The sequence below is a fragment of the Melitaea cinxia genome, chromosome 23 (assembly GCF_905220565.1).
Source record: "Melitaea cinxia chromosome 23, ilMelCinx1.1, whole genome shotgun sequence".
Lineage (NCBI taxonomy): Eukaryota > Metazoa > Arthropoda > Insecta > Lepidoptera > Nymphalidae > Melitaea > Melitaea cinxia.
Window position 1 is genome coordinate 1313585 of NC_059416.1, and position 14144 is coordinate 1327728.

Consider the following 14144-nt stretch of genomic DNA (forward strand, 5'->3'; position numbering starts at 1 on the left):
TCTTTCACCTTATCGAAGTGTCGGAATTTCTTTGTAAACTAATTATTTTTATTTTTAAATATAAGTATTTATTATTATTTTTATTCCTTAAACTTTCCTTGATTTTCTTAGTCCTTCGATAACGATTTCTGCTTAGATAAAGAAATATTTCTATTAATAAATTGTATTATTCATATGTTGAAGATTTTAAGTTGAATATTTCGAGTTGGATATCTTTTATACTGACCCTAAAGTTTCTGACCGGATAAAATTACTTAAACCGAAACAAACCTTCACGAGGTATTGAGATAAAGGGCAATTGGAGGCATACCAGGTCCCTAGGGATTATGCCCTAATTTAGAATAAGGCACTGAAGGTCCGATCGAATGCCTCAATTTCTTCGTTTGATGTGACCTAAGGGAGCACGATTTGCGGTTTGGAAGAATAAATTACAAATGTTGCGTCAATCGCGCTGTAGTTAAGCGTTAGTATTATTTGCGATGTGTGTGTGTTGCTAAATTAGATTATTTATATGTGTGTGTAAAGAACGTGTATGAGTGGGTTTTGTTTTAATGTGTGCTTCATTTATATGTGTGCGTAAAGTATTTGTATGTGTAGCTTTTGTTTCAACGTGTGCATGGATGATGTGATTTAATGTTAGTATGTGTGCATTGTCGTGATAATTTTTTTCGTTCTTTGTTTTAGTGTTTGACATGAATAATAAAGTGTCTTTACGAGCGATTGTTCTTAATTGCAATTATCTCATTAACGGTCAGTTTCAACAGTTAATCTTTATTTTGATTTTGATTACAAATTAAATTTCTTCATTTTCTTTATTACAATTTAATTTTCTTTCCTTTTTTAATTTATTATTATATTTTCTACATTTTTTTTATTGTTGTAGTTAACTAGGGATAGTGATGCATCAGTGTTATTAATCGACTTCAAAAAAGGAGAAGGTTCTTAATTCGACTATATTTTTATGTGTGTTACCTCATAACTTTTTATCGGTTGTACCGATTTTGATCATTATTTTTAATCAAAAGCTGATAAACGTATATTGTACTACTGATTAATTGATTAATTTAATAGGATATATTGTACTATACTGGTCGATGTATTGAAGTCGGTTTTTTTTTTGCTCGAGAACGAACACAATTTTGTTTTTAACGCCAATCTATACTAATATTATAAAGTTAAGAGAAACTAATCTTGTGTTAGATATTTGAGTATCTTTTTTCTTTAAATTAACGCGGATGAAACCGCGAGGAACTACTGCTAGTAGAATATAACATAGCAAAATCATTTGACATTTCAAATTGCATTTGTTAGAAAACAGACACACAAACGTGCCAAGTACTAATCATTCGTTCATCTTCCGACGGATATAGACACATGATTTCAGCATCTGGATTCATGCCATCAACACTTACCGTCAAATTTGTCAGACAGTATAAAGTTTAATTGGTGTTAGGTTAGTTTTAAGTGTTGTATTCGTGGCTATTCAAATAATCGTAAATATGATAACATACAGATACCATTAGAATATTACGACGATCTACGTAAGATTGCAGGTGTAAGCTGGATGAGGATTGCGGGAAACCGGGATGTCTGGCGCGAACTTGGGGAGGCCTATGTCCAGCAGTGGACTGCAATAGTCTGAACTGACTGACTGACTGACTGACTGAAGAATATTACGATTAAAAGAAGCATACGTATTCTGAATTTCTATGTATCGATGTAGTAGAGTTCATTACAATCAGCTCAGAAGTTTTTACGTGAAAGAGTTACAAATATCCATCCTTGCAAAGTTTCGCATTTATCACGACACAATTCAAGTGTCAGGTAATATACTTTTTAACTTGACTTTCCAAATTTGCTAGAGAAGTCTCAAATTTAATTTTCAGTAAGTTTCGAAGTTTGTCGACATCGCAGAAGTTGTACATCATTGTAATAGCTGAGTTTATTCAGACTACTTACTAACGAACGAAGTTTTATTGTTGATATCAATATAAATATATTAATACGTAAAGCGAAAACTGTATGTTTTATTCATTTATTTTATTTATTTAATATAAGTATAAAAATACATTAAATTAATAAAGAAAAAACATTACACACACTATCACGTATTTGACACACACACACACGCATATATACTCTTTGGTTTATTGTTAAAGTTTGTAGTCAAATTGAGAATAGATTATAGGTTATAGATTATGGTCATATTTCGACCACTGGGTGATCACTAGTATTAATAATAATATGCTTAACATGTATACTCGGTTGACAGTTTAACATCTGTGTTAGATGTTAGTTTGGTAAATGGTAATACACACATAAATATATCACTTAGGTTAGGGACTAAAATAGAACCTACAGTTGCCGGAGCAGAATTTAAGGTTACTGCAATATGGTCGGTCTGACGGACTAGTCTTAGGTTATTTCGAAAGAGCGTTAACTGAGGTAGGGCACAGCAGAGAACCTCCTGCTCAAAATCTCGAGAAGAACAACTGGGGAAGGACCTTGACCTTAAAGAAGATCACAGCTAAATAAGATCAGTGCTCCTAGAGGATTGGGGATAGGATCGGTAACGCATTTGCGATACTTCTGGTGTCGCAGACGTCTATAAGCTACGGTAATATGCTTTCCATTACGTGAGTCAGAGTATTGAGTGGTTCTTCTAAGCAGAATCTGCAATCGGAATCGGCGATAGCTTCACTTCAAAAAATATTTATAATTTTAATTTGTAAAATGACAATTCGAAGGTTTTGAAGCCTATTTGAATAAAATTAATTTTGATTTGATTTGATCGTATTGTAGATGTAAAACTAAAATAATAAAATGACGGTATAAAGGAAGTGAAATATTTTTTTATGTATGTGTCAATGATGTTGACCAAATATTTGTTAAGTGGCCTTTCATGTCAACGAGCGTCAAATAAAATAATTACGACCAATTTCAGCCTTTGAACAATATTTACTTATTGATGTTATGAACAGTCATATCTGAAGAGTTTGTTTGTTAGTTTGTTTGATTAAACGCATTAGCAAAATAATATATTTTACAATTTTTGTCTGTCTGTCTGTCTGTTTGTTCCGGCTAATCTCTGAAACGGCTGGACCGATTTTGAGGGGACTTTCACTGGCAGATAGCTGATATAATAAGGAGTGATTTAGACTGCTTTTATTTAAAAAAAATATTTATTTTATAACTCTGAGAACGAAAAAATAACTTTTTTGTTAAAGGCTAAGTTGCGTTAATATAACATGACTCGTGTTTGCATTGTGCTTAAAGGTAATACAGGTGTTAATCTCGATAAGAAGTAGATTATTTATTTATTTACTATAACACTTTATTTTTTATCACTATCCACAGTACTTTAATAAGGGCTTGCAGAGCTTTTGTATTTAACCAAAAGATACATAAAAAAATACAATCGAATTGAGAACCGCCTCCTTTATTTTGGAATTTGGTTAAAAACAAACGATTATTACATCGCACTATTATCTGATATATTTATACTCGACCCAGACTTATTTTAATGAATTGAGAATTATTTAAATTTTTTCCTAAATTACATCATAGATATCTTTTGAATAAATATTTTCTTTTCCTATCTCCATTTACATTATACTTTAAATGAAATATGATATTATCTTTTTTAATTAAAAAAAAGTTAACCAAGCTTAGATGACGTTAAAAGTATGGAAGAAGTTAAAATATTCACACAAAAAAGTTCTTACTAAAGTGCGCTAGAAAGAATTTTTAAATATTCTTTTAGGTCTGTCGCATAAATTTCGTTAATTGAATAACTGATCTAGCTCACAACTTTAAAGTTATAGTGTATAAAATTACACAGATAAAACTGCGGCTTTTTTAAAAGATATACGTAGATTATGCCATGGCTAAATAAGTAAATATAATAAAAACAGAGTTTCATATGTATATTATTAATTTTGTCAATTATAATAATAATAATGATTATTTTTTATTTATTTATTAGTTTATTAATAAGGTTATGTATTCATCATTACAGCCTATACCGTCCACTGCTGGACATAGGCCTCCACAAGTTCGCGCCAAAAATGCGTGAACTCATGTGTGTTGCCCATAGTCACCACGCTGGGCAGGCGGGTTGCCCAACAAACATTTTTGTCATATAATCAAACAATTATATGACTTTGAGTCTTATTAAAGTTATATTACAGTATTTTTTGTAACTCTACGTCATGTAATGGTGCATTATGTGTCCAAATAGACATATAGATTTTTTGTCGTATAACATTGTCGTATAGACGTTATTTCGACATTTCTTTAGAATCGTCTTATAATAGCGTCTATGAAGACATCTATAAAACTTGCATATACAACTTTTCGTCGTGTAAACGTTTTCGTAGTGTAAACGTCATAATACTATTAATTTTGTCATATAATTACCTTTTAAACGTCTGCTAAACGAATAGTAATTGTTTACACGTAGTACTTGTAACCATTATATATAAGTCGAATATGTGTACTAGTGTAACTTGTATACATCCTAAAGTATTACAAAAATGATAATACAACCGTTATTTAATTAATACTCATATTAAGGGGTTATAATAACCTTGTAAACAACTTCCACCATTTTGAAATCAAAGTCATATTAAAATTTATTTACTTGTTTCGTACAACATGAATCGAAAAAATTGGAAAAGTATTAAAAAAAGTGGTGCATTCAAAAGAAAAGTTAAAAACAACTATCATTCGCTTCAAGCACGTACTTTCATACAAAGTAATAGAACTCAAGCTCAAGCTGTGACTGAGGCAAATAAGAAGGGTTCCGTATCACAGGTAAATGCAAGTTTAACCAAAATACTACAAGTGTACCCCGTAGTTCATTTGCCGAAGTTCAGGACTCTTGTTCATATTCTGAAGTTGAAGACAGTTATTCATCGTCCGAAAATGGTGACAATGCTTATCCTTTTGAAAATAAATTAAGTTAAATAAAGAGAATGATTAGAAATGGAAATCGGCCACTTCAGAAAATTGCTATAGTCGGGGCACCAAAATAAACCATAACGTAATAAATTATTTACATTTTTGTCTGTTAAAACAAAATGTAACGGTCTATTTCCACGGGCTATCTGGAAACCACATCCATAACAACGAGAACAAAATATAAAATGAGTTAATGACCACGGCCATTTCAAATGTGCGCATATCATTTCGATGAAGTCCATCTTCGATAAAAACTTATCAACATCCGCATAAATATGGATCATAATTGTGGGGTTTACCTAAAAAAAGTATTATTCAGACTTAACTAAGTTATATGTCTCGTAAATTCTTCTGTTCTGAAAATATAAATTATTTGAAATAAGTTAGCTAGGCGTTTTATTATTTTATTCTTGATCCCTAAATCAACTGTCATGGCGTACACATTTACAATATGTACGCAGTATATACGTCGGGAAGTTATATAGTTGTCATATAACGCAGTCACTTAATAAATTATTAATAAAAATATACGAAAACATTAAAATTTTAAAAGCGCATGAAAAATTTGTTACAAAGTTACCTCACATTAATCAGTAAATTTGATTGCACAATGGTTTGTAACTGATGAAATGGTTTTATCACCTCAACAAAGTAAAAAATACAATATTTTAACTCAGCTGTCAAAAAAACTGCCAAATTCAATTAGTGTGTATTATGTTTATAATCTGTTACAATTTTTCATTCGTTCAATATAAAAGTATCATCTTTAAATGACAATAATACAACGAATACGTTAGATAAACGTCATATTGTGTGCTATTACTCGACACGAAGTCGAATACACGCCGCGACAGCTATCATTACATGACATGTAGTCAAATCGCCAACGTGTATATGACTCCTATGCGACTATATAGGTATTTATATGACTGTTACACGAAACTCTTAGCGCCTTAAGTTGAATAAAATGGGCCCTAATGCCGTCGAGTAAACGTTCTAATGTCGTTTATACGATTATACTAAATAACATTAAGTTGTCACCAAAACGTCTACTCAACGTCGTAAATGTTTGTTGGGTGGTGACCGCAGGGCTGGCTTTGTCGCACCGAAGACGCTGCTGCCCGTCTTCGGCCTGTGTATTTCAAAGCCAGCAGTCGGATGGCTATCCCGCCACCGGTCGGCTTTTTAAGTTCCAAGGTGGTAGCGGAACCGTTTTATCCCTCAGTCGCCTCTTACGACACCCACGGGAAGAGAGGGGGTGGCCATATTCTTTAGTACCGTAGCCACACAGTACAGGTTATGTATTATGTATGTATATATGTATGTATTTGTGTGTATTCTGTATAAGTATTAGTGTGTATGTAATAGCATGTAAGTTTATCATATAACTGCACCACCTACCCTGTCTCGAGATTCTATTAAGTTTATCCTTGCTTTAATTGGGTTGTCTGGAAGAAATGGCTAAATAGCCATAAGTCCGCCCATTGAACTTCACAGTCTGTAAATGTTTTTTTAAATGTGTTCATTGTTTCAAATGCAGTTGTGGTGTACAATAAAGTATAAATAAATAAATAAATAAAAAAGCCTTTATTTGATAATGTTATATTTTATCTTAGTTACTATTATTATGATAAAGTTTTAGTAATAGCCCGGATAGACTTCGTTCTGTCAAAGGTAATATTTTTTTAATTTTATTTTTTTAATTTTTAAACCTCTCGTGGGCCTTAAAAACATACAAAACATAAATTAGCCGAATTAGTCGTGCCATTCTCGAGCTATGCGCTTAGCGACATTCATTTTTATTTATATAGATTTACTTTTGCTAATACTACTCGTAAATTAGGTACTTAATTGTCAAGGTTTCCAGATTGGGTAAAGGCTTCCTCCTATGATTTTCACTTCTTTCTGTTTTGTGCAAATAAATTAATAGGAAAAGGTAAAATAAGTAATAAATAAAAAAAAACTGCTTATTTTCAAAAGAAAGAAAAGTTCTTTTCCAGTCGAAGCCTCCTTTCCATATAAGAAAGACTTTGTAGCTTAAAAATTTATATATCGTATCTTGTATTTTTAAACATTTTTACTCACTCACTCACTGCAGCCTATCGCAGTCCACGGCTGGACACAGGCCTCAGAAAGATCTCTCACTCATGTGTTTTGCCCATAGTCACCTCGCTGGGCAGGCGGGTTGGTGACCGCTAGTTGGTGACCGCAGGGCTGGCTTTGTTGCACCGCAAACACTGCTGTCCGTCTTCGGCCTGTGTATTCCAAAGCCAGCAGTTAGATGGTTATCCCGCCATCGGTCGGTTTTTTAAGTTCCAAGGTGGTAGTGGAACTGTGTGGTTACGGCAGTAAAGAATAAAGCCAACGACTTTCTTGCCGTGGGTGTCGTAAGAGGCGACTACGGATAACACATTTTTAACCGACTTACTACTATTTTTTATGTGTGTTACCTCAAAAAAATTTATTAGGTGCACCTGGTGGGGTTTTGCTTTTAATCGAAATGTTAACGAACTTCTCAAGAAGTCCTATTTGAATTTAATCAAGACGTGTTAAGTATTTTTTGATTTATCTCTAATGATGCGTATTTACTTGACTATTTTTTCGTCTACTTACGTTATATTTCATGTAGATGTAATTGAACTAATTGAAGCCATTACATGAATAATGAAACTGTTGGTTAAAAGTTTCAACAAGAACAATAACTTGGTACGGCCGAATACTTCTCAAAACAGTTAGATACTTTCAAGGTACAGAAGTAGAACGTTAGGGGTTTTAGAAATTTTTCGAAGACCACAACTTTTCAACAATTTCGCTTAACTCGGAAACTTTGTGAAGTATGCGGTGTTCTAGATAATGTACTACACCTATCATCTCATGGCTCTGTTCGTGTTACATTTTGTTCCTAGTTTGTTGCTGTTCAGAACGCGTTAATCTTATCAAAGGAAGTTAATATTGTTTTCTTTTTGAAGTGATAACTTCTTAGGGGAGGGTAAACTTCGTTACGTAACGTGTTACGGCGCCAGTTTGTCTGGCTTCCCTTTCATTCACGCATACTTTCACTCTAACCCACAGCGCTGGCCGTATTTTGGACTGATGCTTTTTTCTCTCTTAGTTTAAGTTATCACGTCTGTCCGGCGTCCCGTGACGCACACGTTTTTTTTTCTTTTTCATGTTTATGTTTTTATTCAATTCAAATGTACTCATTTATGGTTGCTTTTATGTAAGATTATAATATCATGATCAAGAATAAGTTACAATATCCTATAGATTTAATAATATTAATTACTTATAGCTACAGATTTGGGAATAATATTAATTGATTATAGCTTGTATAAAGCAAGAATTAAACCAAAATATACAATAAAAAATACAGTCGAATTGATAACCTCCTCTTTTTTAAGTCGGTTAAGAAAGCTTAAATTTTCTGTCTATACTCGTGGAGTATTTGTTATGTCTTATGTTTAAAATACAAGAATAATTTATAACTGTGGTTTGCTGTGGTGTGGAGGTATCGTTGTGGAGTGAATTCGGTTTGATGGGTTAACACATTTTAAATTTTAAATTGACCTAAATTTCCTTTTTAACCGACTTCCAAAAAAGGAGGAGGTTCTCAATTCGACTGTTTTTTTTTTTTTATGTATGTTACATCAGAACTTGTGACTGGGTGAAGCGATTTCGACAAATTTTCTTTTAATCGAAAGGTGGTGTGTGCCAATTGGTCCCATTTAAATTTATTTGAGATCTAACAACTGCTTTTCAAGCTATATATCCAATAATGCGTTTTTACTTGACGCTTTTTTCGTCGATCTACGTTGTATTATACCGCATAGCTTTCTACTGGATGTACCGATTTTGATAATTCTTTTTTTGTTGGAAAGGAGATATCCCAAGTTTAGTACCATGATAAGAAAACCAGGATCTGGTGATGGGATCCCAGAGAAATCGAGGGAATTTCTTGAAAATCCGCAATAACTTTTTACTGGGTGTACCGATTTTAATAATTTTTAATTTAATCGAAAGTTGATGTTTGTCATGTGGTCACATATAAATTTTATTGAGATCTGATAACTACTTTTTGAGTAATCTTTGATAACGCGCAGTTACTTGACTACTTTTTCGTCGATCTACGTTGTACTACTCGTCGATGTAATTGAAGTCGTTTTTTTTTCGTTTGCGAGCAAACACAATTATCATACCTACAATAATTCTTTACATAAAGAATTTATTATTATTACCAAGTTTTTTGCATTCGTAATTAATTGGATGAAAAAAGTGATTACAGACAAGTAAATTTCTAATAGAAAAGAAAACAAATGAACACATTGGCGAATAAGAGAGATTACTCAATTTATGTAGAAGTGAATGTTTATTTTTTATTTTACGATTTTAAATGTCAACACTTACAAATAATGAAATAAAGACTCACGCATCGATTAATTACAATTTGTAATTTGTAATTACGAATACTTTGAAGAATTAAAATAATAATTTATTATTAATTAAAATAATAATAATTTATTCAGAATTCATTCATCAATTTTTTTTATTCCTAAAATGCAAAATAGCTTATTATATTCCTTTTGATACTAATACTCAAAGCAAAATAATTTCTTTTGAGAGTTTAATTATTTAAAAAAAATCCCTTTTATTTAAGAAGCGTCTTGAAAGCTCATATCGTTTCTTTAAGTATATAATTGAAAGGTATAAAAAATATCAAGCTAGCCTAAATTGTTCTAACCTGTATAGATAGTTCAAATTCATTAGTCATCTTGGAACAAACGTTCTGACGTAGTGGTGCGTACGACGTGTAAGCGCCTAAAATACCAGCAATTGCGGTTTCGATTCCCACTCGGGATGGATATTTCGCTTCAGCCTGTAATATCCCACTGCTGGTCATAGGATTCCCCACGTAGGAGCAAGATTAGAGCTTAATCCACCACGCTGCTCCAGTGCGAATTGGCGCGTTGGAAAAAAGTACTTCTCAGGTCTCAATTAAATTTAAATGGGGTCAAAAGAAAAGCACCACGTTTCGATTTAAAAAACTACCTTTTACTACCTTAACTTTATTAAAAATTGTTTAATTAAGCATTACTTTAGTACAAGAGATGCAGGTTCGGTCGAACGGTCGATTTTTGATATGATATTAAAAATTGTTTAGTTAAATACTACTTTAGTACAAGCAGTTGTCCACGTTCACATTGCTTTGTTTATTTAAAACATATGATGACATTTTTGACAACACAAACGAAAAGCGTAATTTATATTTTATACTAACATAAAAATTTATTACAACGAGTGAGACACCAAAAATACATATTAAAATAACAAGAACATTTAAATAGACGTTCAGTAACATAATTTTCGGAATACTGCAATAACTACGGACTGAGATTCTCCTAGCTAAGTAAGCACTAACTCTTCTGAGTGGTCCAGACTTGTAGAGAGTTATTTTAATATTTTGCGTCTAACGACCGAGGTCCGACAGTATTTAACACTAGAAACTTGCTACATTTCGTGATATTTTATTCACATTGAAAATTGAAATTTTTCAAGATAAGAAATTCTTTCATATTTTTATGTAGTGCATGAAAAATTTAAGAGCTTTTTTTGTCGAATTTTTTTAGCTGAATTTACATTCTGAATGAATAGTTGATTCAATAAACGATTCTTAATTCATTGAAAGGCATATAATTTCGATTGGTAAAATAATTATTCAAAAGTGACTTTCCCGAGTTTTAACTAATCTTTTTTTGATGTATTCATTATTGATAGTGCAAGATATTGCATAAAAGGGAATATTTTTTTTTTAAATATATATTTACAAAACTAAAAAATTATAATATGACGGTACGAAGATCATTGTGTAAAATTAAATTACCACATTATTCAAAACGCAGAAAAAAATTGCTCAATAACTAATCCAGTTTTATCTAGTTATAACAAGTTTAAACTAGTTTTAACCTGTGATAATCGAGACATTGAGCGTACTTTTAGGAACATACAGTTGGCAGCTTTCCTTCTTCTAGTATTTCCGGCACACTGCCAGTGTACGCTTTCTACTTTAACCAAAATCTGACAATTTGCTTTTCTTTATAAATAAAAATTACTTTCTAAGAGGTGAACTTTGATAAATTTTTACCATTTTTGTAAGGAGGTTTAACTAGGGGATTAGGAGTAGGATCGACAGCGGGCTGGCGATGCTTTTGTTGTTGCAGACGTCTCTTAGCTACGGTAATCTTTTACCATCAGGTGATCCGTACGCTTGTATACCGAACAAGTTATATTAAAAAAAAGAATGCTAATGATAACAATAATATTATTTATTGTACACCATTTAACAGGCATCTATAAGCTACGGTAATCTCTTATTATGAATTGAGCCGTAAATTTGTTTTCTGATCTAGTTGTAAATAAAAAAAGTAGTAGAAAGTAGAAATAGAGTACTATGCAAGAAAGTAGGAGAAGGATCGGAGCTTAATCCACCACGCTGCTCTACTGAGGTTTTATATATATATATATTTACAACGAGTTACGATCGCTATCAGGTGTATACGATAATAATATTATTTTAATGGACATAATTATAAAATTTGGCAAGGAGCATCGTTTCTACATTACAATAATTTCCCAAATGATAACAACGAAGTGGACTCTATTAAAAACCATTAAAGATATTGATGATGGGTATATCGATTTCATATTATACGAACTGACCCGTTGAACTTCGTACAGTGTTCATATATAATGTTTATAATCTATACATCTATATATATACATATAAATTATGAAGTTGAAGTGTGAACTGTGTCTCTATGAATTCAAAATAATTGTATTTTTTTTTCAAGTGCATATAGTTATCTATACGATACTGAAACTAACAGAAACAAGCTATTTTTAAATTTTTTGTCTGTTTTTTTGTTTGTCCGGCTAAGGGCCGTGATGATTTTTATGGGACCTTCACTGAAGGATAGAAGAGGTTGTGACAAGCCGCGTTTTATGTTAATACATGCTGCCTAGATAGGTATGAAATAACCCAACACTTTATATTAAATATGACAATTTTTGCCAGCAAAAACAACTAAAATTACAAAATATGATAAAGGAGTCACATGGCAACTTATAATTTTTATTCCATAATTTCCACGGGTTCAGGATCACACTGTTACAAATATAGTATATACATACAATCTGCCACGCGAACAAAATCGCGGTTATAGCTAGTAAGGTCCAGTTAATAAGGAACACAAGACAAAAGTATGTATCTAATTTGGATGTAATCTTTCAAAAGATATTTGCTTACATATGTACATTTCGGAGATTATAATTAATAAGATTTAGTTATTTTCTCACCACAATATTGTAAACATGACATTTGATAGGTACATAATAACATGAACAATAATATTGTGGAAGACCGGTACCTAAGCTAGGCTCGACGCCTGTTTGAGGACACCAGGTCTCCACCCCTTAATAAAGTACATTTCAATTATCATCATACGGGCATTAACAATTGTTGTAAACAATATTATATGAGATAGTAAATTTATATAGGTATTTATATCTAAGGTGGGTAAGGTGAGTAAGGGTATATTTATATATTTATTGTTGGTATATTTTATGTTATACATGGTCCGATATTTCTTAAGGCCAAAAAATGTAATCTTCTGATATCTAATTTTTGCTGAAAGCGATTCCTTACCAGTATATTCATAGCATTTTTGTGATATTTTCAGATACAAAAACATTCTTGTTTTCTAAAATTTGATGAACGTGACATAAATCTAACGATCTAGTTGTTTTCAATAAGATACTTATATTAAAAATCGCTGTACCTAACTTTTCAGCTTCATAACATTAGCATGAATACAACATATACAATTATACAGACAGCTAAAATATACCCATTTGGCAAACACTCACGAGTTCATCGACCTTATTTAATTACAAAAAAAAAATATATGGAATTTTAGAACAAAGGAAAAATGTTGAAATATAAGCTTCAAAACAGTAATGTGATTTAAATGTAAAACAGCATCAATATGCACGGAATATTCTGAATGAGATATGGTATTCGTAAATAAAGGGAATTTGTTTCGTAAAAATAATTGTGTTTGATCGCAAACGAAAAAAAAAACCGACTTCAATTACATCGACGAGTAATACAACGTAGATCGACGAAAAAATAGTCAAGTAACTACGCGTTATCAAAGATTACTCAAAAAGTAGTTATCAGATCTCGATAAAATTTATATGTAACCACATGATAAACATCAGCTTTCGATTAAATCAAAAATTATCAAAATCGGTATACTCAGTAAAATGTTATTGCGGATTTTCGAGAGTTTCCCTCGATTTCTCTGAGATTCCATCATCAGATCCTGATTTCCTTATCATGGTACCAAACTAGGGATATCCTCTTTCCAACAAAAAAAGAAATATCAAAATCGGTACATCTAGTAGAAAGTTATGCGGTATAATACAACGTAGGTCGACGAAAAAAGCGTCAAGTAAAAACGCATTATTAGATATAACTCGAAAAGTAGTTGTTAGATCTCAAATAAATTTAAATGGGACCAATTGGCACACACCACCTTTCGATTAAAACAAAATTTGTCGAAATCGGTCCACCCGGTCAAAAGTTCTGATGTAACATACATAAAAAAAAAAAAAAAAAAAAAAAAAAATACAGTCGAATTGAGAACCTCCTCCTTTTTTGGAAGTCGGTTAATAACGGTTAAGAGCGAGCCGTGTTCACGCGCAAAGGGTTTCCTATTACTCGTACTAGGAAGTGATGGGTTTGGTTTCTACTAAATTTTTTTCAGGTTTCTTTCACAAAAACTAAGACCAACAGCTTGACATGCTCTCTAAGGGAAGGTGAAATTATATGCACGGACAACCTAACCGGAAAGAAATAAGTGTACATATAGAAATAGCTGTTGCACTGGCGGTCGCGGTTTCGATTCCAGCACACGACACACATTTGTATTGGCCATATAGATGTTTGTCGTGGTCTGAGCGTCGTGCTTGTGTATTGTGTGTGTTCCCGGACCCCCGACACAGGAGAAAATCCTACTTTGGGTCGTTGAGTGTGAAGCATTTATTTATTTATCCATTCAAAGCGGTTATCCCGTTCAACATGCCAGGGCGGTTGTAACTTGTAATATACTAGACATGTTTTTGAA

General features: G+C 32.2%; 1 long non-coding RNA gene across 1 annotated transcript; it reads right to left on the reverse strand.

The window, feature by feature from the left end:
- Positions 1-5040: 5040 nt before the first annotated feature.
- LOC123665044 lies at positions 5041-5574 on the reverse strand. The gene is made up of 2 exons (XR_006744976.1): positions 5543-5574; positions 5041-5261 (listed from the first exon to the last, which is right to left on the reverse strand). It is a non-coding gene; the product is annotated as an uncharacterized LOC123665044 (long non-coding RNA).
- Positions 5575-14144: the final 8570 nt, after the last annotated feature.